Below are 25,162 nucleotides of genomic sequence, written 5' to 3'. Positions count from 1 at the left end.
ACCCTTGCCATGATCTCATGGTAGATGGTGTTATGTCCCTACCCCTTAATTTGGAGCTTGGCCCTATAACTTGCTTTGGCCCTATAACTTGCTTTGGCCCGGTAGGATAATAGTGGACATGATGAAGGAAGATGTTTGCAGCGTGCTTGGGCTGATGGCCATGTCTTCCTGTGCTTTTGCGTTAACCTTGAGAAGGACCCTGAGTGGCTGCAGCCTTTTCAGGGTGGGCCTCAGAGTGAGGCCACCACAGCAGATATATGGCTTAAAGTAGAGCCAGTCTAACTCAGATGCCTGAGGGAAAATTAAATGCTCATTGTTGAATGCCATGGAGGTTTTTGGGTCTGTTGTTGTGTAGTATTATTGTGGCAGTAGATGACTAACAGTCATCCTGCTGGGTCCAGGACAGCTCTAGGCCTTTAGTAGCAGGCTTTCTTGGATGGTCTGTACCAGTACTTTGCCATCATTTACATGATGCCCAGTGGCATCGGCCCCATCCTTCTCTTCTCACCCACTAGCTTCCTCACCCAGCGTATTGCTTTCTACTTTATAGTTTCTGCATACTTACATAGCACATTTTTTCTTAACTTCTCCATGTCCAAGGCCCCGTAAAGCTCCTTCAGGCATTCTCAACCTCATGACTTCTCAGTGTCTACTCTTGTTGCTTAATGCCATTCTTCTGGTTCTTTCCATTTCAGATTTCTGAGAAAATGGATTTCGCCAGGCGGGGTTCCCCCCACCCAAACCCCAGAAATGTCATGTCGTTAGTTGTTGGCCTTTTTTTAGGTATTGGCTGCCCTTGGGTTAGGGGCCCACCTCGGGTCCAGTTTGAGGTGTCTGGGGGTATGCTGGGAGGAGGGGCGTGTCTCGAAGCCCATGAGTGCATAGCCTTATTAATAGAGGCTGTGAATGTGTGGAAGGCTTAGTGATGAGACAAGTTTTATACACAGTGTTGTATTTCATCCAGGGATTTTAGTATTAAAGGTTGTCAGTGTCTGGCTTTATCAGTTAACTAGAAGGGAAGCTGTTAACTTGGCTTTTGCAAGCTTTCAATTTTCTGGGGCTGCATTCCATTTTTCTGTTACCTAGTTCCAAGATACCAGCCTCACAGCATGAATTCTCAGGATGAGTCTCTTCTGAGGGAAAATGTCAGAGAAGGTACCATCTACTGGGAGGAAAGCTTACTCATGCAAAACCTTCCAGTGACTTGAGAAGAAAATAAGTTAGCTTACTCTGAAGATTTAGGCTATGTAGGCTTACAAGGTTGTGCTTAATTTTGATTTATCTCTTAAGTATTTCATGTTTTAGGGTACTGTTGTAAATAGTACTTTAAAAACTGTGCATTATACTTGTTCCTTGCTAGTATGTAGAAATATAATTGACTTGTGTATATTGATCTTATATCCTATGATCTTATTAAAATAATTTACTGGTTTAGAAGCTTTCTTTTGTAGATTCTTTGTGATTTTTCTACATTGGTAGTTATGTCAAACAGAGACAGTTTTATTTCTTCCTGTTTAACAGGTGGGCCTTCTATTTCTTTTTCTTGTCTTACTACACTGGTTAGAACTTCAGTTGGGTGTTGCATAAATGTGATGAGATTAGACATGCTTGCCTCATCCCTGAATGTAGGGGAAAATAATAGCCCCATTAAACTGTATATATAGACACATTTTTTTTTTATCTGTGCCTTTTATCAGGTTGAGGAAGTTCCCTTTTATTCCAAGTTCGCCGAGAGTTTTTATTGTAAATGGACCTTATTTGTCATATACTTTCTGTGTATCTATTGAGATGATGCATGTGGGGTTTTTCCATTAGTTTGTTGCATTACATTAATTGGTTTTTGAATGTTGACTCCCTTTTGCATACCCAAGATAAACCCCACTTGGTTTTGATATATTATTATTTTTATATGTTGCTGAATTCAGTGTGACAGTATAGTTGACCCTTGAACAACATGGGCTTGAACTGCCAAGGTCCACTTACACACAGACTTTTTTTCCTTCAATAAATACAGTTGGCCTTTTGTGGGTTTTGCATCCACAGATTAAACCAACCACAGATCAAAAACAGTATTTTCAGTCTGCAGTTGGGAATCTGTGGATGGGGAGACCTACTGTCTGCATTATTCTATGCCATTTTATATAAGGGGCTTGAGCATGCAGATTTTGGCATTCACAGGGTTCCTAGAATCAATCCTCAGCAGGTAGTGGGGCCCAACTGTAGTTGAGTTTGGGGACAGTCAAAAGTTAGGTGCAGGTTTTTGACTGCATGGGGTTGGTACCACTAATACCCGCATCATTCAAGGGTATTTTGTTAAGGATTTTAGTGTTTGTGTTTTGATCTTTGTCTTTAAACCTTGGTTTCTTCTTGTATTGCCATTCCTGGATTTGGTATTGGGCTAATACTGGCCTCGTGAAATGAGATGGGCAGTGTTCCCTTCTCTTCTGTTTTCTGGGAGAGTATATGCAAAATTGGTATAATTTTTTCCATAACTAATTTGATGAAACTTGTCTGCACCTGGAGTTTTCTTTGTTGGAAGGTTTTTAACTCCACAGTCACCATCTTTAATAAATGAGGGGCCGTTCAGGTTCTCTTATGGGAGCTTTGCTACTTTGTGTTTTTTGAGGAATTTACCCAATTCATCTAAGTTGTGTAGAATTACAGGCATAAAGTTGATATTGTCTTTTTAATGTGTGTATAGTAGAATTCCTAGAGATGTCTTTTTGAGCTATGATATTGGTAATGTGTGTGTTTTCTTTTTTTTTCTTGATAACTCTGGACAGAGGTTTATCACTTTTATTCATCTTTTAAAAATTCTATCTTTCAGTTTTATCAATTTTTGTCTTACTATTTTTTGTTCTTGATTTCATCGATTTTTGTTCCATATGATTTTTACCCCTGTACTTGCTTTGGATTTAATATGTTCTTACTTTCTAGTGTCTTAAAGTGGAAGCTTAATTCATAAGGAGGACTTTTTCTTATTTTCTAATAATAAACTTAAAAAATCTTTTTTTAATTTAGGGAGAGGAGAAAGGAGGGGGAAAGACAGGGAGAGAAACATCAATGTGTGAGAGATACATTGATTGGTTGCCTCTTGGCTGCCTCTTGCATGCCCCCAACTGGGGGCCTAGCCCACGACCCAGGCATGTGCCTAGACTGGGAATTGAATCAGCGACGTCTCATTTTGCAGGCCAGCACTCAATCCACTGAGTCACACCAGCCAGAGCACTAATAACAAACTTTTAATTCTATAAACATTCCTCTAAGCACCGCTGAGGAATGAAGCTGCATCGAATGAAGTGTATGGAATGAAGCTGCATTCCATACATTTTCATATGTTGTGTTTCAATGTCCATTCAATTAAAAATATTTTCTAATTCTCCTTGTTACTTCCTTTTTGATCCAAGTTTGTTTATAAGTGTGTTTTATTTCCAAATATTGTGGATTTTCTGCATATTTTATTAATGATTTCAAATTTAATTACTTTCTGATCAGAGAATATACTTTGGTGTGATTTCGTTTCTGTCTCGGTGCACATCCCACGTGCACTTGAACACTGTGTAATCTGCTGTTACTGGGTGGAGTGTTCTGTAAGTGTTGACTATATCGAGTTGGTTGATAGTGTTATTTATATCTTCTTCATCCTTACAGGCTTTTTGTCTTTGTTTTATGGATTACTAAAAGAGGAGTGTTAAGTCTTCAACTAATTCACTATACATTATATTAATTATATGTAAATATATATTTTATTTTGATTTCTATCTGTTTTTGGTTCATTTTCTTTGAGGCTCTCTTGTCAGGTGTATACATATTAAAGTTTATTATATCTTCTTAGTGAATTACCCTTTTACCATTATGTGAATGGTTCTCTTTATCCCTCTTAGTATTTCTTCTGACATCTACTTTGTCCAATACAATGAAGCCTATGTGCCTTTCTTTCTATTAATATTTGTGTGGTATATCTTTTCCATCATTTTACTTTTATGTTTTTAAAAAAAGACTTCATTTATATTTAGAGAGAGGAGAAGAGAGGAAGAGAGGGAGAGAAACATTGATGTGTGAGAGGTAAATTGATTAGTTGCCTTTTGCACTCCTCTGACTGGGGATCTGGCCTGCAACCCAGGCATGTGCCCTGATTGGGAATCGAACCAGTAACCTTTCTGTTCACAGGCTAGCACTCAATCCACTGAGGTACACCAGCCAGGACCATCATTTTACTTTTAATCTATGTTTTCAAGGATTTCTTTTTAAATTTTAAATATTTTATTTATTTGTTTGTTTATTTATTTATTGAGAGAGGGGAAGGTAGGGAGAAAGAGAGGAAGAGAAACATCAGTTGGTTGCCTCTTACATGCTTTCAGCTGGGGACCACATTTGCAGCCCAGGCATGTGCCCTGACCGGGAACCAAACTGTGACCTTTTGCCTTGTGATACAGTGCTCAACCAGCTGAGCCATGCCAGCCAGGGTTGAAGTGGATATCTTATAGAAAACATACAACTGGGTCTTGTGATAAAATGTTCATTTAGTTGGGATGGTTAGACTACTTTTATTAAGTGTAATTATTGATATGGTTGGGTTTACATCTATTATTTTGCTAGTTAATTTCTATTTATACATTTGGTTTGCTTTCCCTTTCTTCTTTTTATTCCTTTTAGATTGAGGGGGTTAAAAATTCCTTTTTATCTCCATTGGTGTATTAGTTACACCTCTTTAAAAAATATTTAATGGTAGCTTTAGTACTTATACACTATACACCAGTCTACCTTCACGTAATAATATACTTTACATTTCACATACTCTATAAGATTCTAATAACGTAGTATGTATATTTCTAGTTTTTCCCTTCTATCCTGGGATATAGTTTAATGTATTTTACTATACTTATAGTTCTGCTTTTGATAGTTATCTTTTAGAAAGATTAATATTACTATTTTTTTAGAAGCGTTATTTTTGGTCAACCTTGTTTCCATTAAGCTGTGGAAGAACAGCTCAAGGCTACTCAGTGGTGGTCCCTGCCCATCCAGAGGCCTGCGCAGTGGGCGCTGCAGACTTCAATTCAGTGGCAGGCTGAGTGCTCCAGCCTTCAGTGGGAAGCTGCTGAATAGGCACAGAGGGCACCTGCACGGCTTCATGCCAGTCTGCAACCTCAGGCTGAGCAGCGGTGAGCTCAGGGGCTGGTGCTGTTCATCCACGCGGAAGGTCTTTCATACTTCCATTTTTATCATTTCTTGAGCTGTTAATTTCTTTGTGTAGATCATCATTTTTGTCTTGTGTTATCTGCATTCTACCTTAAGAACTTTACCATTTTTGTAGGACTGGTGTGCTGACATTGAATTACTTCAGCTTGTGTTTGTCTGAAAAGCCATTACTTTGCCTTCATTTTTGCAAGATAGTTTTGCTGACTCTATAGAGTTCTGGGTCATGGAGTCTCTCCTCTCCCTTTCAGTACTTAAAAGATGTCACTCCATTATCTTTTGGACTGCATAAATTCTGTTGAAATTTTTATTTATTTTTTGACTCAGAAGATAATGTCTTTTTTTTCTCTGGTGGTTTTTAAGATTTTTCTTTAAGTTTTAGCTGTGTAACTATTAAGAGTCTAGGTGTATGTTCTTTATTGTATTTATTTGTTTCCTTATTTGTTTATATTTATTACATAGCATTCTCTGAGTGTTTTGGATCTGTGGTTTGAAGACTTTAGTTCTGGAAAGTTCTCAGCTATTTTTTCATCACATATATTTTTCTGCCTTGCTCCCCTCCTCCCCCTCCCCTTCCTGGGACTCCAGTTATGGGTCTGTGATGCCGTTAGATCACATCCCACAGCTCTTCAGTATTCTTTCTGTCATCCCTGCTGCCCCCCCGCCCCCTTTTTTTCCACTCTCTTTGTGTTTCCATTGGGTGATTTCTAGTGAACTACCCTCCAGTTCATTGATTCCTTCCTTGATTGTGTTGAGTGATCTGGTGAGTCCATCAAAGGACTCTTCCCCTCCCCACCCAGGTTACATCCTGATTTTATTTCTTTAATAATTTATTTTTTATTTTATTTTTTTCCATTACCATTTATCCCCTTTAGAACCTCTTCCATCTTCACCCACTCCCCACCCCATCACCAGATATTTTTAAATCTCTGATCTGATACCTTAAACAAGAGATAGCATTTCTGTTTGACTCTATTGTATATTCCATCTTTCTGTTGAAATTTCCTCTTCATGCATATAGTCTACTAATTGTTTTTTACATAGTGCTCACTGTTATTTTAAATTCCCTAACTAATTGTTACAGCATCTGGGTTATCTTCTCAGTCTGGTGCTATTGATTGTTTTGTCATGCCCTGCCACACCCCTTTGCTTTTTTTGTATGTTTTATAATTTTTGATCAACTGCTAGACATTATTGTAGAATAGTAGAGACTGAGGTAGACATTAAATACTGATGTTGAGACTACTGTTGCATTAGAGGTAGGTTTAGTGGGGAGGGAAGTCATATCGTGCATACAGAATATAGAACTAGGACTATGGTTTTACTGTATTCAGTTATGAAATTTTTCTTTCTTAAGGATTTTATTTATTTACTTTTATGAAGAGGGTAAGGGAGGGAGAGAAACATCCATGTGAGAGAAATACATCAATAGGTTGCCTCTTGTGTGCTCCCAGTTGGGGACCTGGCCCGCAACTTAGGCATGTGTCCTGACTGGGAATTGAACCCAGTGGCCTCTCATTTTTGGCACTCAACCCCCTGAGCCACACCAGCTAGGCCTCAAAGTTTTCATTTATGTATCTTGTCTTCTTATAGCATCCCTAGAAGTTACTTTATCAGAACTCCTTGTGGTTGCTTCCACCTTAATTTCTGTTCCTTCTGTATCTGAAACTTTTCATTAGTTTCCATTGTCTTTCATACCAAATGACACTTGTTAGCAGGTTTGTCTTTTCTTGAATAGATGGATTTCTTAAAAGTAGGTAGCCCTGGCTGCCATGGCTGAGGGGTTGAGTGCTGGCCTGCGAACCAAGGGGTCACAGGTTTGATTCCCAGTCAGAGCACATGCCTGGGTTGTGGGCCAGGTTCCCAGTGGCAGGGGGGAGGGTGCATGCAAGAGTTGTCAACTTCATGTTGATATTTCTCTCCTTATCTTTCTCCCACCCTTCCCCTGTCTTCTAAAAATAAAATAAATCTTTGGGGAAAAAAAATTAGGTAAAGTGTCTTATTCGTATTTGGATCTCTATGGTCTTTTAATTGCATTTGAGACAGGTCTTTTTGTGGTTAGAATTGAATTGAGATCATTGAATGACTTTTTATTCCTGAGCCATGAATCCACACTGCGTCCCCCTCTAACCCACTGGTTAGTTGGAAGACTGTCTTTGTTTTTCCGAAGTCGGCTGTGACATACCTAAAAGACACACGGGGGGGGCGGGGGGGAGTGAGGGCTGGTGGCGGATGAGTTTATGAAGAGGTAACTTACACAGGGAATACGCGCGTTTTCCCTTCTAGTTTAATATGTACATTTTTGTCTCCCTACCTTGAAAGGAAGGTTTTTAAGAGAGAATAGCTGTTTTCTGCTTTTCTAGTGTCTGTTAGTAATTATTAGCACAGTGTTGAGCGCACAGTAGATGCTCAGCAAGTGTTTCTTCACGAGGTTTAATGATACTGAATGGATTTTGGAATAAGTCACTGATAGCTTTCCTTCTTCTGTTTATCCCTAAAAAATGTCAAGTAGGGATGGTGGTGATACTCCATTGCTTGCTAGCTCTGTTTTCTTTGGCAAATTACTTAACATCCCTGGGCTTTGGTGGCTTCATCTATACGATGGGAATACTAATGGGACATGTCATATGACATTATTATTTAGGTGATTTAGAAAAATAGTACAATAAGTGTTAGTTGCTGCATTTCAGTTTATTATTAATGGTACATTTTACAAAGGTAAAGTCAATTAAAAGTTTTGAGAAGCTAAGTTCTTTCAATAGGAAAACTTTTAATATCCCAAAACCATCTATCTCAGTGTGGATAAATATAACTACTTCTATATTAATTAAGGAAGTAATCTGTGCTTGGAATATTGACAGAAAAAAAGGAGCAGGGCTAATTAATTTCTACCTTGCTAGCAACAATATAATGTACCTTCTCTCATACCCTGGGAGCCATGTGCACTATTGCCAGGGGACTAAGATCAATACAGAAGTAGATTTCCCAGGTCAGATTTCCTTAGGACCAAAGGCGCGCGTACTCTTACAGTCCTTTTCAATTGTATGTTAACTCTGTATTCCTCCTTACCTCTAGGCGTTTGTTTCTGTAGTGTCGCTTCTTTTTCTTACCGCCACATTGACCAAACCATGTTCACAGGTAGATAAAACCCAGAGGAAATCGTGGAAAGGTGGTGATGGTCTGGTAAGAGTTATTCAAAATATTTGGCAGGCAGCTGTTGGGAAAATGTTGTTAAGACTTCTAAGGTGCAGTATTCTGGATTCACTGTTTTTCTTACCTAAGAAGAAAGGATACAAAACACAGTGACAGATTAAACAGAATTGTGTCTTGCATAGCTGTGATGTATGTGTTACTGATCCCCCTCTTTGTTAGATTAGTGGTTATGACATTTGAATAGTTCCCTCTTCTGTAAATGTGGGACAGGGATAATTATTCATATTTTTTTTAAGTTTTGGAAAGAAGCAGGTAATATGTTTGATCTATAAATCTGTGGTATAATCAGTTAATGTTTTAAATACTTTGATACCAAGTATAAGGTGGTAATATCATAGCACGAATTATTTTAGGAGCCATGGGAATGGAGAGGATTAGAAGGGAAGTTTAAATGATTATTTTTTATTTTTATTTTTTAAAAGGTTTTATTTATTTATTTTTTGAGAGAGGAGAAAGGAGGGAGAAAAGGAGGGAGAGAAACATCAGTATGTGGTTGCCTCTCATGAGCCCCCTACTGGGGACCTGGCCTGCAACCCAGGCATGTGCTCTAAGTGGGAATCAAAGCAGCAACTCCTTGGTTCACAGGCCAGCACTCAATTCACTGAGCCGTACCAGCCAAGGCTAAATAAACTTCTTTTTAACCACATTTTTTTTTTGTGGTGCTAAAAATTATTTCTTGAACTTGCACAAAACTGTTTACTTACAAATGTTGGAGAAATAAAAAAGTATAGAGGCAAATTACTAAAGACTTAGAAATATATACAACCAGTTAAAAAATATGTTTGGTAGTCAGTTTCCTTGACTAACTTTTCCTTGTGCTAGAATGGTTCAGTTTGGTATCAAGTCATCAAGTTTACATCTTGGTAATAGAACATGGCCTGATGGGAAGCAAACTTCCACAGGAATGTTGCAGGAAGAATTCTTCTGCTGAACAAAGAACTCTGCCCGAAGTGTCTCACATACAGTCTTTAGAGGTTACTGCTGTTAGCTTTTTGTGTATGTGTGTTTTTTTACATACAAGTTTCTGCACTTTTTTATGCCTAATGGATGATGGCCATGAATCCTGGTCTCTCCTTTCCCTTAGCCTTAATTTTTTCTTTTATTATAGAAAATTTCAAACATACACAAAAGTAGAAAGAATAATGACACATCCTCATGCCATTCTTGTTTTGTGTATCTCTACTCACTTTCTTTTTGAGCTGGAGTATTTTAAAGAAAATTCCAGGCAGCCTGTTGTTTCACCTATAAATATTTTAGCGTGCATGTCTAGCAGATATGGACTTTATAAAGTACATTATCGTACCCAGTAGGTTCCTTACAACTGTATTCCTTCATATTATCTAATACTGAACCTCTTGTTTATTTTTTTTTCAAAAGTAGCTTTCTGTAGTTAATTATTTAACTCATGTACACTTAATGCATTTGATTGGTATATCTCTTTAATCTCTTTTAATCAATGATAATTTCCGTCCTTTTTTGTGGGGGCATGTTATACCATATGTTTGGTTTTTTTTTTAATAGAAGAGAATTGTTTGAACCCTTTAAAAAAATTTTTTTTTTAATTTATTTATCCTGCCCTGGCTGGCGTAGCTCAGTGGATTGAGCGCGGGCCTGCGAACCAGACAATCGCGGTTCAATTCTCAGTCAGGGCACATACCTGGGTTGCAGGCTGGTTCCCTGCAGGCCAGTTCCCAGCAGGGGAGGCACGAAAGGCAACCATACATTGATGTTTCTCTCCCTCTCTCCTTCCCTTCCCCTCTAAAGATAAATAAAATCTTAAAAAAAAAAAGAAGAAGAACCACTAGAAAATAGTTTAATAAAGGTGAGTTCTCCCTTTAAAAAAAATTATTTATCCTTAGAAGGGAAGGGAAAGTGAGAGAGAGAGAAATATCAGTGTATGGTTGCCTCTCATGTGTCCTCTGCTGGGAACTGGCCTGCAACCCAGGCATGTGCCCTGACTGGGAATTGAACCACGATCTTTTGGTTCATAGGCCCACACTCAATTCACTGAACTATACCAGCCAGGGCTTACCTTCTTCTGGTTTTTGAAGAAACTGGGTGAGCCCACATTATTGATTTTGCTGGGCTGTATAATGTTACTCTCTTTCCATATTACTTGTAAACTGGGAATTAGAGGCTTAACTGTTTTTGTAATCATTCATATTTTGTTACTCATTGGTGGTATATTGTACTTCTGTTCACATTAGAAGACCATAATGCTTGATTATCCCACTTTGTATCCAAGAATGATTGGTGGGTTTATTTTGACATAGCCCTTTGTTGTGAAGTAGTGTTTCCCCTGTTTGACCAGCTAAATCATGGACATCCTGACAACCTGTGGATTTCCAGGTCCGTCTACCTTTCATGTAATGGTATTAATTTAACATCCACTTGTTGCCTGAATCATTTATTTCACTACCGTTGCATTTTAAGATTTTAGAAAAATGAAATAAAATTTTTTTATTAAGAATTCTTTTAAATTATTACATGTAAGCTCTGAGGTGTCTGGAAAATTCATTTATGCAGAGTATTTTTTCTCTGTGTCTGGTAAAAGAAGTATCATGTAGAAAAGGGTGTTTAAAAATTATGTTTTGCTAAATTAAATGTCTTTTTTTTAGTGAGTTGTCTTCAAAAGGTTTTGTTGGAACAGATTTGGAATTATCACCCACTTGTGAAATTTTTTTTAATCTACTGTGGGGCTTCCTTTAAGGTTAATAAAGTTCTAAGATTACTTTGGTTGGGGATTATGGATCATGAATTCATATAAGTCACTTGAATCCATGTTGGTCATTTATTTTCACTGCTGTGATCACATTTTTCCTGTAATCCTTCCTACCTAGGTGGTTGCTGTATATATGTCAGAAGTAATATTTAACCTTATATAGTACTTCTGTGTGCCAAACACTGGGCTTTGTCATTTGCATGCACTTATCTATTTAACCCTCACATGATTATCATTCTTGTTCTCCATATGAGGAAACTGAGGTAGAGAGGTTAAGTGATTTGCCTTAACCACACAGCTAATAAATGTCAAGCACTGGGATTTGGACACTAATTTAGTTGCAAAATTTCTACTCTCAGCAGAAGGACAGAGTGAGTTATGTAGTTTCTGTGTTACTAAAAGATACCTCAAGTGTACTGTTCTTTAGCCCTGGGGGTTAATCTATTTATATTTGTATGTAAATAATCTACATATACATGTATTCTGTTTGCTTCTGTATCTGTATACAAAGAGCGACATAGGCAAATATAGTATGTCTGCATGAGGAGTAAGTATGTAGGGTTTTCCCTTTAGGAAAGGTCCTTCTTATTCTAAAACCTTTTTTTGGAATTAAGAGTAACTTGACCTTAGATAGAGGCAGAAACAGCCCCCAGACTAGACTCTACTAATAACATCTTGTGTAGTGACATTTATGTGAACAGACTAGATTGAAAGGTCACAAAGGAAACCTAGCAGACAGCTAGAGGTCACAGATTCGCTCACATAGGCACAGAACAGTATTCTGGGCTGTGGACCCTTTTTACCTTGAAGATCAAGCTGCTTGCTCTCCTAAACAGCTGCCCAGACCTAAGCTATACAATTTCAGGTTATTTTTGGAGCAGAAAGTCATACAGCTAGTATGCCTTTACCATACTAGCTTATGGTATGACAATACCATAAAAACAAAATTTCGAATTCTCCAAATCATGGTCAATAGCAGCCGTAGGTTTCAGTTAAAGAACCAGGAGTTGGGAGGCAGTATAATCTTGTCTGATTTATCTGTGCTGTCTCTTTGCTAAGTGATTTTTAAAAATTGAGGTATAATGTCTCATTTTAACTATTAAGTTATTCTCTTCCTCTTCCCATCATTCTGTATTTATTTTAGCAAGTGAATTTATTACTTCCACCAAATGTCAGCTCAGATGAGAATATTGAGTAATTTGAGTGGTCATGTTCTTTCATTAAAAAATCTCTCCGTTTCTTTCTGTTTTCATATTTGAGTTTTGTTTGTTTTGTACTGTTCTGGTAAGAGGTTAAGATGTGCGGATTAGAAAATGACTAGGTTCTCCAGAGTGTGAACATTGTTGCAATAATCTGATGGTTTGTTTTGAACACTTGGATATCATTGATAGGGATAAAAGGAAGCTTCCTTGGTGAGGAGCTGGTGAGATGGATTTATCTAGTTGTCTTTTAGTTGGGCTGTCCTGTTGTACTGGAGGTAAAATTTAACAGGCAAGTCCTTGAAGGGATTGATTCTCTAGGTAGTGGATTAAAGGACAGCACGTTTCTTTATTCTGTTTACAGATTTAAATATTCACACTATATAATTTGGTAATCATTATTGCATGGTTAATTTTTTTTTTCAATTTTAGAGAATTTGTTAAAATACTTAGAACTTTTTTTTAATAAAGGAAAGCTGTTCATGCCTTCTAACAGAAACAGATTTTGTGAATCATCTTCCTGACTTCTGTACAGCCCTTCTGCTTTAGTAAGTTTTTTTGAAGAAAAAAATGGAATTGATTACCCTTCTATATTAAAAAAAAGTTTTCTTATTTACCTAGAGAATGGAGAACTCAGTAAAGTAGGGAACATACTCATATTTTTACAGAATTCCTAGTTTGTTTGTTTTTTTGTACTGGAGTCATAGAATTATAGAATTTTAGGGCATGGGATCTTTGGGAAAGGATTTTTAAAATCTTAGGTCAAACACCCTCATGTTATAGTTGAAGAAACAGTTCTCTGGTTTCAGTGGTTCTGCATGTGTTCTCTTGTTGACTGTGGAGGTGGCCGGCTCCTCAGATGTATATACATGATAAACCATAAATTGAGATGGAGAAATGTGAAAACTGGGTGAGTTTGGTGTAATAGAAATTCTAGATGAATACTTGTTGGGCACATACTGACAGTTCTCCAGAAGGTTTCTTTCCACAGAGTGATTGATGTTTACATAAATACCGTATTTGGCTGGTACAACGTGCTCCCGTGTATAATGCACAAGCATGTTTTTGGCCCAGACTTTCAGGAAAAATGTTTCATTTTAATTTTTTCAAAGATTTTATTTATTTATTTTTAGAGAGAGGGGAAGGGAGGGAGAAAGAGAGGGAGAGAAACATGGATGGGTGAGAGATACATTGACAGGTTGCCTCTCACATGGCCCCTGCTGGGGACCTGGACCACAACCCAGGCACGTGCCCTGGCTGAGAATTGAACTGGTGACCCTTTAGTTGACAGGCCGGCACTCAGTACACTGAGTCATACCAGCCAGGGCTCATTTTAATTTTTTAATTCAACTTTTTGTTTACATTTAAAAACAAAGACAATTACTGTATTCTAAGATATTATTTTGCATACGCTTGTCATTATTGCTTTCTAGAGTCACACTTTTAATGCATAAGCATAAATAAAAGAATTATAAACATTTATATAGATTGGGAATTAGTACTACCCATGTATATATAATACACATCCTTATTTATTCCTCAAAAAATTGGGCAAAAAGGTATATATTATACATAGCAAAATACAGTATATATATTTTTACTGGCCATCTCTGAATTCTTTCTTGATTCTTACAGTTCTCAGTTGTTTCTTAAGGGCTTAGAAGAGGAACAGTTGCATCATATATACATAATCATTTTGTACCTTTCTTTTCAGTTTATACTTTTCAAAATTTCTTCCTATATTCTCTAGGATGTCCAGCAATGATTGATGGATGTGGTCCTTGTTTTTCCAGACTTCTTAATAGGAGTGCCTTTAGCACCTGAACATAAGATTTGACTAGGTTTTAGTTGGTTATGTATAAGGGTTGATACCACTTTAACCAGATAGAGTGTCTTAGTTCAGGTCTCAACTTTGCAGATTAAGGAGGGTACTAAACATAGAAGGTTCAAGAGAGAGCAGAAAATATTTGGAGTATTAAATAATATTAAATATCTTGGAATATTTATCCTAGAGAAGGAAAAAAAAAACCTGTGGGATGATTTCATTGTCCTCAAGTATAGGGAGGACCTATGTTGGCAAATTAAAGCTTTCAGGTCATCTTTGAGCATGGTAAAGTTTAATGCCCTGGGCTTGTGACTGGACCAGAGCACCACCAGATATGTCTCTACATACTTCCCACTGGTAACAATGGAGCAGGGGCAACACCAAGCCAAAGCACTGCACTCTCAAACCTGAAAGACAAGCTTCCTTCCTCCTGCAGTGTCTCTCCAGTGCCCTCTGCTGACCAAGCTTAACATCATACCCTTGTGCTTGGAGAGCCCAGTGCTTTATCCACAGAGCAGGTACTGAAGGGTGAATTTGTAGATAGGTTTAAAATTTTTTATTTATTGATTTTAGAGACAGGGTGGGGGTGGGAGGGAGAGAGTGAGAGGGAGAGAAACATCGATTTGTTGTTCCACTTATTGATGCATTCATTGGTTGATTCTTGTACGTGTCTTGACCAAGGATCGAACCCACAGCCTTGGCATATCAGGATGATGCTCTGAACAGCTGAGTTACCCAGCAAGGGCCTGAAGGGTGAATTTGGAGTTGAGGCAATAAATTGACAACTGGCATAGAAGCCAAACAAGAGTACATAATATGTAATTCCATTTTTATAAGGTACAGAAAAAAAGCAAAGCAAATCTGTACTATTAGAAGTCAGGCTAGTGGTTACCCTCGGAGAAGAGTGGTAGTGACTAATAAGGAGAGTGAACAGGGCTTTCATCACACTAATAATGTTCCGTTTCTGGGTGTGGGTGCTGGTTACACGGATATGGTCAGTTTGTGAAGACCTGTACTTTCTTTGTAAATGCATATTACACTTCAGTAAAAGTTAGAATGTGGTGCAGTATGATACCAAAAGTAAAACTGAAAAACAAGATTCTGTCTGTATTAAGGGGCATACAAAATAATCTCTGATATCTTAAACCTTTTTTTTATTTTTTGAAACCTGTTTGAGAGCTGTCCAGCTTAATGTCAGAAAACAAGTATCTCATTCATTCAGCAAAATTATTAATTGCCAGACTATCTTTTCATTTGGGACCAGATTGTTTTTTATTTTTAATGGCCTTTCAGATACCTTTTTTCTTAGTCTAAATAAAATATCACTGCCCTGTGCAAGCATTTTATCTTCATCATGATGTACCCTTCTTGTATCAGCTGACTAATCACCACATCTCTTTTTTTCTGGCTAGGAGAGAGAGGAGCTCACAATGGTAATGCCTTGTAAGGGGTTAGCGATAATGGGAACCCGGACATTTGGTTCAGGAATTGGGAGTGCTAGGAGAAACAAAGTGTGTGGTTTGAAAAAGCTGTGAGCTGAAGCACGTGGTCAGTACTGACATTTGTTCAGTAGGTAACTCTGGATGCAGAATCTAAGGAATTCACCATGTTGGGAGTTGAACTTGGACCTGGGAGATGAATATGAAATCCAGATAGGAGTCTCACTCATTTCCAGTAAGCAAGGGTTGTTAAAACACTGGCTTTACACTGTAGATAGAATCAAGGGCGAATTTAAAAGTGGAGCCAGCTATGGAAAGCCCAACTGTTGTTAAGTCAAATTGAAGTGAATGGCAGTAATAGATTTGTAATTACCTACATTTGTAAATGTAAATGTAGAGAGCTTAACATCTCCACATCTACAGGATACAAGGTTGCTTTTGAACTTTGAATGGCTGGTGACTTTGGCCAGGGCAAAAGTTACCACAAACATTAACACAGAAGGCTTAGAACCTAGAGCGAGTTCCTCCTCGCAGAAGTTGTTTCCTTATATTTTTTGACCCTTAAGCTATTTGAGAGTAAAGGGAAGAAAATAGTATGAGTGGTGAAACCAGCAAGTGGGCTTTTCATTTATACGTTCAATCCATGTGCTCACACAGCAGAAATGGGTTATTTATTACATAGTAGGCCCTGTCCCGGGCATTGGGGACCCCAAGGTGAGTCTGATGCCATCCCTTGGCCCTCTGGAGGGTTATTTTGTATTCTTCTCATTGAGGACTGCTATTATTGTACTTTTCTGTGACATGCAGTTTTGTTACCAACTCCTTTAGGATTCTATTGAGACTTCAAGAACTGGTCTTTGGATTTTATAACCAGGCTAAGGAGTTTCCTGACTTTATCTACTTCCTGTTATTACTACTAGCGTGGGTTTACACTGGGCCACCAACAAAGGCCTTCATTTGCAAATGGAGCATCTTAAGGAAAGGGTTCCTGTGATTGAAGGCATGAATCTCATCCTCTGTCTGTATTCCAGAGTAGCAGTTTGGAAATTTGCCGTCTTCCAAACTGGTCATCTCTAACTAGAACAGTCTTAAATTACATCACTGTGCTGGTTCTCAGTGCTTGTGCTGATGCTGGGAAGGAGCATTGAAGCAGGTAATATAAATGTGATGTAATATAAACTGGAGATTATAGGTATTAAGTTAAGCTTATATTTCAAAATGGTGGTGTATTCATCTGAGAATTGATACTAATTACCAAGTAAACTACCTAGCTCTTCCCTGGGGTTCTCTTGCTCGTTGTGGGCTTGAATTGTGTCATCTGTTACACCAGTCTTTCTAAAATAGTGCCACGTGCCAATCTGAAACCTTGCTGAGTTTTACTTCTAGTTAAGTATTTATTTAGCTGTTAGAAGTCCGTTTTAATAATATGGTGTTTGTTAATATGTTAATTTAAAGTAGGCATGTTAGATGGACCACATACAATGTAAATGGTGTTAACAGATTTTAGCCAGTTGGCATACATTTGCCAGTGGTGGCCTCTTAAGTATTCTGTTTATTGCCTGCAGTTTCTGCTCTTGGTGTGGTACAACCAGAGTCAGAGAACCAGGAGATTTCTCAGTATTCAGCGGGCTTCTGTGAGGAGAACATTCTACTTCTCAGCCGCATCCTGCAGCATCTCGCTTTAGGTTCTCCCCCCGCTGGCAGGTTCTGCATTTGTCAAAGCATTCTCTTCCTTTTAGGTTTCCAGGGAAGGGGGAATTGAGGGTGAGGGAGGATTAAGAACTGTTTCATTTTTTTAAAAATCCAGAGCTTAAAAAAATCTTTCTCAATTTCTGTTAAACAAAATGTCCTAGACCCAAAGGAAAATACAGGAGGTGCTAGAGTTGAACGGCTTTTAGGAGGCTGGAGGCTGAAATGACTGGGGAGTCCATCAGGGTGCAGCATCCTCCTGGGTTTGCAGCAAGTGATTCGTTAGATGTGGAAGTTAGGTTTCAGGATTTCGCCTAAAAACTTGATTGGAAGGAGATTTGTGTCAGACTCAGAATCCATTATTCGTCTTGTCTTTAAACAATAGGGGAAAATTTTTTTGGAAAAATCCTGGCTTTTATTTTACTTGAGCAAAACAGAGTTGTAGAACTGCGGGGCAATCCCATCTTCTTAGTGCTGGGAATGCCACAGGTTCAGGGGTATCTTCAGGTCGTACAGTGGCTGCACGTGGGCTGGCTGTTCCGTTTCCTGCAGGAGGAAGAGTGCAGAGTCTGGGGGACAGTAAATGGCTTTTTTCTTTTACCATTTATCCCAAAGTAAAGACTGCTGAGCGATGCCCTTATTCCGATTCTATTGACGTGTTGACTTTGTTGACTTTTCCTGCTGTCTTGGATGGCTGTCAGATGGACTTTGTTCTTGTCAATTGCCCTCAAACAATTTTGTTCTAACAATTCAGAATTCAAATGGAAAACTTTGAAAGCAGATAATTCCCTTCAAATGGAAAGCAGATAATTTAAACAGAAGTACTTGCAATTATATCCCTAAAGGTTTTGTCTGTGTTTATTACATGAGTAATTTGTATATTTTGTTCTCTTGTTTGTAATATTTGAAGGGTTCATCCATCTTGTCTAAAACGGGCTTAGAAGGCCTGCTGTGAATGAAGCTGTTTTAATTGCTTCCTGTTCACCCTGTGGATGAATCAAATCCTCCCTCTGCTACAGCCTGCTTGTTGTTGTTTTTTAACCCTCATAAGGGTATTTTTATTTTTACACCGGTTGTAATTTATCTGCAGAGGAGATAAATAATGTAATTTACCTACAGAGTAGCTTTCTGAGCTCCACCCACTCTCTGAGTGGTTCAAATAGAGCATCTCCAAATCCTGGCCTCTCTCTCTCTCTATTTTCATTTGCTACCAGGCAGCTTGATGTAGCGCTGAGAGGGCAGAACTGGAACCCAGGAAATCGCATTTTAAATCTAATTGTATTCTTTGGGCTTTGTTACTCCTTCCTTCTTTCCTTCCTTTCCTTCTTTTCCTTCTATTTAGAGGGAAATGGGTGAGAGTGAGGGAAAGACACATGCAATAGGTTGCCTCTCACATATCCCCAACTGGGACCTGGCCCGCAACCCAGGCACATACCCTGGCTGGGAATCGAACCAGAGACCTTTTGATTGGCAGGATGGTGCTCAATCTACTGAGCCACACCAGCCAGGGCATCATTATCTTAAGATAAACAGATTACATCACCTGAACTTTAAATTCTTTCCCTTCACTATGTTGCAGTATTAATTGTTTCTTTAAACTTAGCCTGTCCAAAATAGAACTCTTCCATCTCCTCACCCAAAAGATGGTTTTTGCCCCTATCCTACAAATGAAGAAACAGATCCAGGGAGCTGGAATGAATTGTATAAGTAGTACTACCAGAGTGTGCAGAACTTAGATATCCTCACTCCCAAAGTCTACAGGTCTTACTCTTTCAGTCTTACTCTGCAGTCTTACTCTTTCTCCACGAAGGCATTCAAGTGTAACAAGTCAGAAAGTTGTGCGTTACTGGTGAGGTTGAAGACGGAGTGTCCCTTGTAGACCTTCTGTCTTCCCACGAACTGTTGGAGCTGTGTTTTCAGGGCTCTGGTCTGATCTTGAGTGGGCTGGACTGTCAGGAGATTGGTTTCTTCAGTCCTGTGTTCACAGATGTGATCACCCTGTTCTGGATCAGTTGACATTGTGGTGTGTAGGATCTAGTGACAATTTTTTTAAAGTACAGTCAGATTTTACTTTACAATGCTCTGGTAGTAGTTCCTGGCTGCTTGCTTCTACTACCTTTAATAGTGATTCTTATCAAGCAAGTTGATTTTTATCACCAGGTTAAGAGTTAAAATGATTTTCTCTGATTGAAAAGATGAACTGGGATTTAGAGTTGATATTTCTTGTATTGTGCAAATGTGTCTCATTCATTATTAAAATTAAGGTGTTTGGCTGCAGGAGCCCGAAGGTCCTATTTATTTCTGATTCTGTGAATGCAGCATTGTTGAAATGTTTCTAGTCAATAGAGAACTTCCGGAGTTTACACCTTTACACCATCTCAGGCACACCCGATTATAGTAAGGAATTGTAACGACACAAGACAGTGTAGTCAGTAGTAATTAGTTTAAGTAACCAGAGGAGGTTCATTTAGTTAATAAAAGCCTTGTTATTATGCGGTTGACCAATAGGCAGCCTTTCAAAATGGATTGTTCTGAAATTCTTGATCCAATAATACATTCACTAGAAGGTTATTACTCTACTGCTTATAGGTCTTTTCACAGACAAGAATTAAGTCACTGCTCTTGATTTGTCTTTTGGCTTGCATCACCCACATACAGGGTAACAAAGCTTTTATTATCATACATTAAATGTTTAAAACACTTATCTGTTGAGGAGCAAAGTGTTTAAGTTAAAGTTGCTGGTGGTAGTGTACTTTCCAGCCAGCAAAGCAGAGCTGCCTCCGTTTGGAAGTTGCCAGTGCTGTGCCTTCTCACTGGTGATGTTTGGCAGGTGTTTCAGTGCAGGAATTTACATTTTTGGAGAGAAGGGTGTTTAGTTCAGGCCTGGTATATTTCCCTTACGCCAGTGTGATCCTTCTCTTGTAGACCCCCCCCCCATTGATAACTGTGTATGTGTAATGTTAATATGTTGAATTTATTCATCAAAAATTGTACCAGAAACTAGCTGTGTAGTGGTAGTCAAAATAAATAGGTCCCTGTCCTCATGGCCCTCTTGGTCTTGCAGATGTAAATGCTTTTGACGTGTGTCCTGACATGAAGATGGTGTGTTATCTCGAGCTTGTAGTAGAGAGTGACAGAGATGAGCCTATGCAGATTTTGCTCAGGCTAAACTACACAGAAAAGATAACTTTTCATAGAAGTTGATCTAATTTACAAATTCTTTACATTCCAAAAGGAACTTTCAAGTGCCAAAAAGAATTTATCATCCATCTATCTATCTTAATCCTCAATGTATTTTGGTGCTTTGCCGTCTGTAGTGGAAAACTTCTTCTCCAGAGCCTTAAAAATGCAGAAAATCCTTAAAAGTATTACAGACACATTTTTCTCACACCAGTTTGAATGTTCTAGTCGCCTTCTAGTGTTTCCACTAGATCACGGTCTTTGAAAGGCAGGAGTGGCCACTCAGCATTTGAATGACCTTCCATTGTTGGTTAGTCGGCATGAGCTTAGGAAACTAAAAAATAAAACATCGGAGTACCCCCCCCCCAAAAAGAACTATTGAATGTTAAAAATGTTAGTCATAAAAATAAAGAAGGGCTAGATGATAAAGTTGGGAAGTCTTCCAGAAAGTAGAACATGAAGAGATAAAATCATTTTTTTGAATGAGAGAAAATTGGAGGTACAGCCCAGAAGGGCCATTGTTTAAATGAGAACAGAACACCGGAGCTCAGCATTGAAGGATGAGAGATGGGAGAAGGGCCATGGAAGCATTTCCCAGGTGGAGGCATAGCCTCAACTAAGACCTGAGTGAACAGCGCTGGTTTCAGAGCCTGCAGTGTTCTACGTGGTGGGATGGTGACTGGTGGAAGGTAATGTTAGAGCCGTAGACAAGGACCAGCGGCCAGAGTGTTGCTCATGCAGGGTCTGTGCTCTGAGCATTTCAGATTTTGTCTATACTTTAGGATGAGGGTAGGAGGCATGAAGAGTAGAGGCTTGGTAATAGGCGGCATTCCCCAAGACCTCACTGCCTTCTAGAGTAACTTCCCAAATGAGACACTATTCCCCATGTCCCTTTCCTATTCTTTTGTGACATCCCGCCCTGTAATAATAAGGGATTGCCTTATTTGTGCCTGCTGATAATTAGAGTAGTTCTAGGAACCAACCTTGAGGTTGAGGGTGGGCATAAATAGATTATAAAAAAAATACACGTTCATTGTGGAAAATTTTAGATGTATCTGATTTTTACAGTTGCTTGACACATACTCTTTGTCCCAAAAGGCCTGCCAGAGTGGAAGAGACGGGGCCTGTTAACAGTTAAGGTCTCCATTCTTCCCGCCTTCAGCTGTGTCCTCTGCCTTTGAATATAAAGGACATCGGTGGTGGTCTGCTGTGTTGTGTGTACTTCCCTGTGTGTGTGTACAGACACTCACTGTGAGACGGCTCCCTTGGCCCAAGCAGGCATTGTTAGGGTGGCAGAGTCCTCGAGGTGCATGGTAAATGGATGTTTCTGTGGACGAATGGTGGAGCAGTCTGTACCTGGTGTTCTATTATTTTTAAGTGTCCGTAACAGCAGTGAGGAACTTGAAATGGCACATGCACTGCTGCAGAATTTTTGAAATGGAGAGAGATAGGGATAAAAATAACTTTCAAAGTGTTCAGTTTGAAATGTGACACCCGTTTTTATTAGTGGAAGCATCATGAGGTGGGTGGGAGTAGAAAGGAATGGGAATTTCATACTGTTTTCTTTTTATGTTATTTGCTTGCCTTCCTGTGAAGGTGATTAAGTGCTGTATCTGAACGTGAGCTCTGAAATGGAGCGGGGAGGAGAGCAGGAGGCCTGCTAGTCAGTCTTCATGTAGTTCAGAGGCTACGCACATCTGCCCCTGCTGACGGGTTTCTTGGTTCGCCCACACAGTTAAGGGTTTCAGAATATGTCTGTATTGGGTTTTTAATTCAGTTGTGGGATGTCGAAATTACTGTTTAATTTTTTCTTTATTGAGCCAAAAAGATTTAATCACAACTTTTGAGTGATGGCAGTGCAGCAGCAGAGGCTGTAAAACCACCTCCCAAGTCGTTCAGAAGCACGTGCTTTAAGGTGCGTCTGTTCATCTACGCCTGCTGTACAAAATGCAGCCTTATGAAAAGATTACATAGTTTGGTATTTTTTTAAATGTGTGCCATAAAAGATTTAAAAGTTCAAGGTAATTTAACAGTACTTTGTAAATTATTAGGTACTATTTGGAGAGAGAAAAGTCAATAAATGCATATTCAACACCTACTGATGTTGATGCCATCTCGTACCCTGTGGGGTGGCAGCCTGCTGGTGCGGGACAGTCCGTCCAGGTGCTGCTATAAGTGATTTCACAGTCATAATGTGAGGTTTGCCCAAGATTGCTGTCAGTGAACTGGAGCAGTTACTCTTACAGTAGCGTCACTCTCACTTGGAATTCTCTCTGTCTCTCAGATTATGGGGTAGGGTTATCTATGCAGCATGAATATTGCCTCTTACATGTGAACAAATTTGGGGGAAGGTATTTGTTTTTACCCATCTCTTTCCCTGCAAGCCTTCTCTCTTTGCTGAGTAGTCGAATTCAAGCCATACTTGAGTCATCCCCACCCCTTTCCCTGTGTTTTCAGTCTGTGTCTGTCTGCCGTCTCTGATCCTTTCAGGCCCTCTGATGACGCAGGTCCTGGGAGGGGTGGGCCTGAGTGATCTCTGTGGACCTAGTGATCTCTGTGGCCATCTCCAGTGTCCACGCTCTGCTGGTAAGGTGTCTTCACGCTTCCCCTGCCTCACCCCCGCTCCCTCTGAGGTCCAGGTTCACTTCCTCCTGACTTGTGGAGCTGGCAGAGAAAAGCACCGCAGCAGTCTGCAGTCCGGGGCGTGTTGCCCAAGTGCTCTTCGGAAATCTGGAAGTCATTAAAGTGCCACTAGCAGTGACAAATTGGACCCGGTTTCCCCATATTCCTGTTGGTGTTGTGGCCCTGCTGGTTTACATGCTGGTTTGTGGTACTTCATTGGAAGCTGAAAAAATGTTTTGATGTCTTTACAGCATTATACTTCTTCTTTTATAATTATAGAGTAAGTTTTTATTAACATCGATGGAATATTTCTTTGTTTTTTAATTGATTGATTTCATTTTGTTGGGCAGAATTTTGAGTATATGTGTCTGATTATTGAAAATATATATCCCTTTTTATTAGCTGGATTTATTTCTCAAACTTTCTTCATTTCAGAATTTGTGACAGTTTGTTGAGAGTGTTGGTTTTCCGGGGTCTGACAACTTAAAATTTGGGAAATAAAGGAGATAAACTTGTATTGACATATTTTATCTAGAACTTACTCTACTATAGAGAAGATTGGGGGTAAAATTCATTTAATGGCCCCGATTTATATCACTTACCATTTCTCTGGTATTTATAGTTTTCTAGAGGTGAATAAATTGTTCCATCAATCACTAATCCTCACCGTGATAATTAGAAGCCTCGCTTACTAACCTGACTTTCCTTTTCCAGGTTCTTCTCCGCCCTCCTCCTCTTCCCTGGTCTAGGCTGTGACTGTGCCCACTTGAAGCTTGTTAGTACCTCTCTGGATGCTTTGCTACTAGTGAGGAGCAGTATCCTGGCAGCATTTTAGGGTCCTTTTTACAGAAAAGCCTCTAACTCTTGGAGGAAAAAACCCTAAATTGATAGACATTAAACTGACAAACTGTGAATGCAGCCCCAAGGGTTATTGGAATCACACGTCCTTCATTTTTTTTTTTAAGTTTGCATTCAACACACTATAAATGGAGAAAATAGGACCATCTTACTTAATCTTAAAGTTCTTCTCAATTGCCCACATGGCACATTCATTTGGATATGAAAAATAATTATGAACACAAGGATAATTGTGTGTCTCTGTGATGGCGTCCTGAGAGTGCGGTGATCCATAGCTCTGGGATCTCTAGGAAGTCAAAGTAAGTCATCAGTGTGTGTCTGGGCTTGAATGGGCCGCTGGGATGCTACCATCCCTCCTTTGCTTGTACACGGGGAAGGTGAGAGCTTCAGAACAAGTCAGTACCACTAGCTAGTGATTCTTGCAGCCCCGGATCCCTGGTTTCCAAGACAAGGGTTCTTTCTGTTCCCTGGGATGCTCGGTGTACTTCTTTTTTTTTAAGTTTTCATTTTATTAATCATGCCATTACAGTTGGTCTATTCCCCCCCTTCATTCCCCTCCACCCTGCACCCCCCAATCTTACCAGCCCCCCCCTTTAGTTTATGACCACGTGTCTCAAGTTCTTTAGATTCTATATTTCCCCTACTATTCTTGCCCTCCCCCTATCTATTTTCTACCTACTGTCTATGCTACTTATTCTCTGTACCTTCTCCCCCCTTTTCCTCCTCCCACTCCCCTGTTGCTAACCCTCTATGAGATCTTCATTTCTATGGTTCTGCTCCTGATCTAGCTATCCTTTTAGCTTGCTTTTCTTTTAGGTGTGGTTGTTAATAACTGTGTGTTTGCTGTCCTTGCACTGTTCATATTTTTTATCTTCTTTTTCTTAGGTAAGTCCCTTTAACATTTCATATAATAAGGGCTTGGCGATGATGAACTCCTTGAATTTGATCTTATCTGAGGAGCACTTTATCTGTCCTTCCATTCTAAATGAAAGTTTTGCTGGATAGAGCAATCTTGGTTGTAGGTCTTTGGATTTCATGAGTTGGAATACCTCTTTCCAGCCCCTTCTTGCCTGTAAGGTCTCTTTTGAGAAATCCACTGACAGTCTGATGGGGACTCCTTTGTAGGCGACTGTCCCCTTAGCTCTTGCTGCTTCTAGGATTCTCTCCATTTTAATCTTGGCTAATGTAATGATGATGTGCCTTGGTGTGTTCCTTCTTG

General features: G+C 39.2%; 1 protein-coding gene across 3 annotated transcripts in view; it reads left to right on the top strand.

Annotated features, from left to right (window-relative positions):
- The window catches only part of CHD6 (chromodomain helicase DNA binding protein 6), a 172,369-nt gene that overhangs the window by 24,282 nt on the left and 122,925 nt on the right, over window positions 1–25,162 (top strand). The window lies entirely within an intron of this gene.

Source organism: Artibeus jamaicensis, unplaced genomic scaffold (genome assembly GCF_021234435.1).
Source record: "Artibeus jamaicensis isolate MK-2021 breed Jamaican fruit bat unplaced genomic scaffold, CSHL_Jam_final contig_685, whole genome shotgun sequence".
In the NCBI taxonomy this organism is placed as follows: domain Eukaryota; kingdom Metazoa; phylum Chordata; class Mammalia; order Chiroptera; family Phyllostomidae; genus Artibeus; species Artibeus jamaicensis.
The sequence above is the reverse complement of the archived record's forward strand: the minus strand, read 5'-3'. Positions and strand labels throughout refer to the sequence as shown.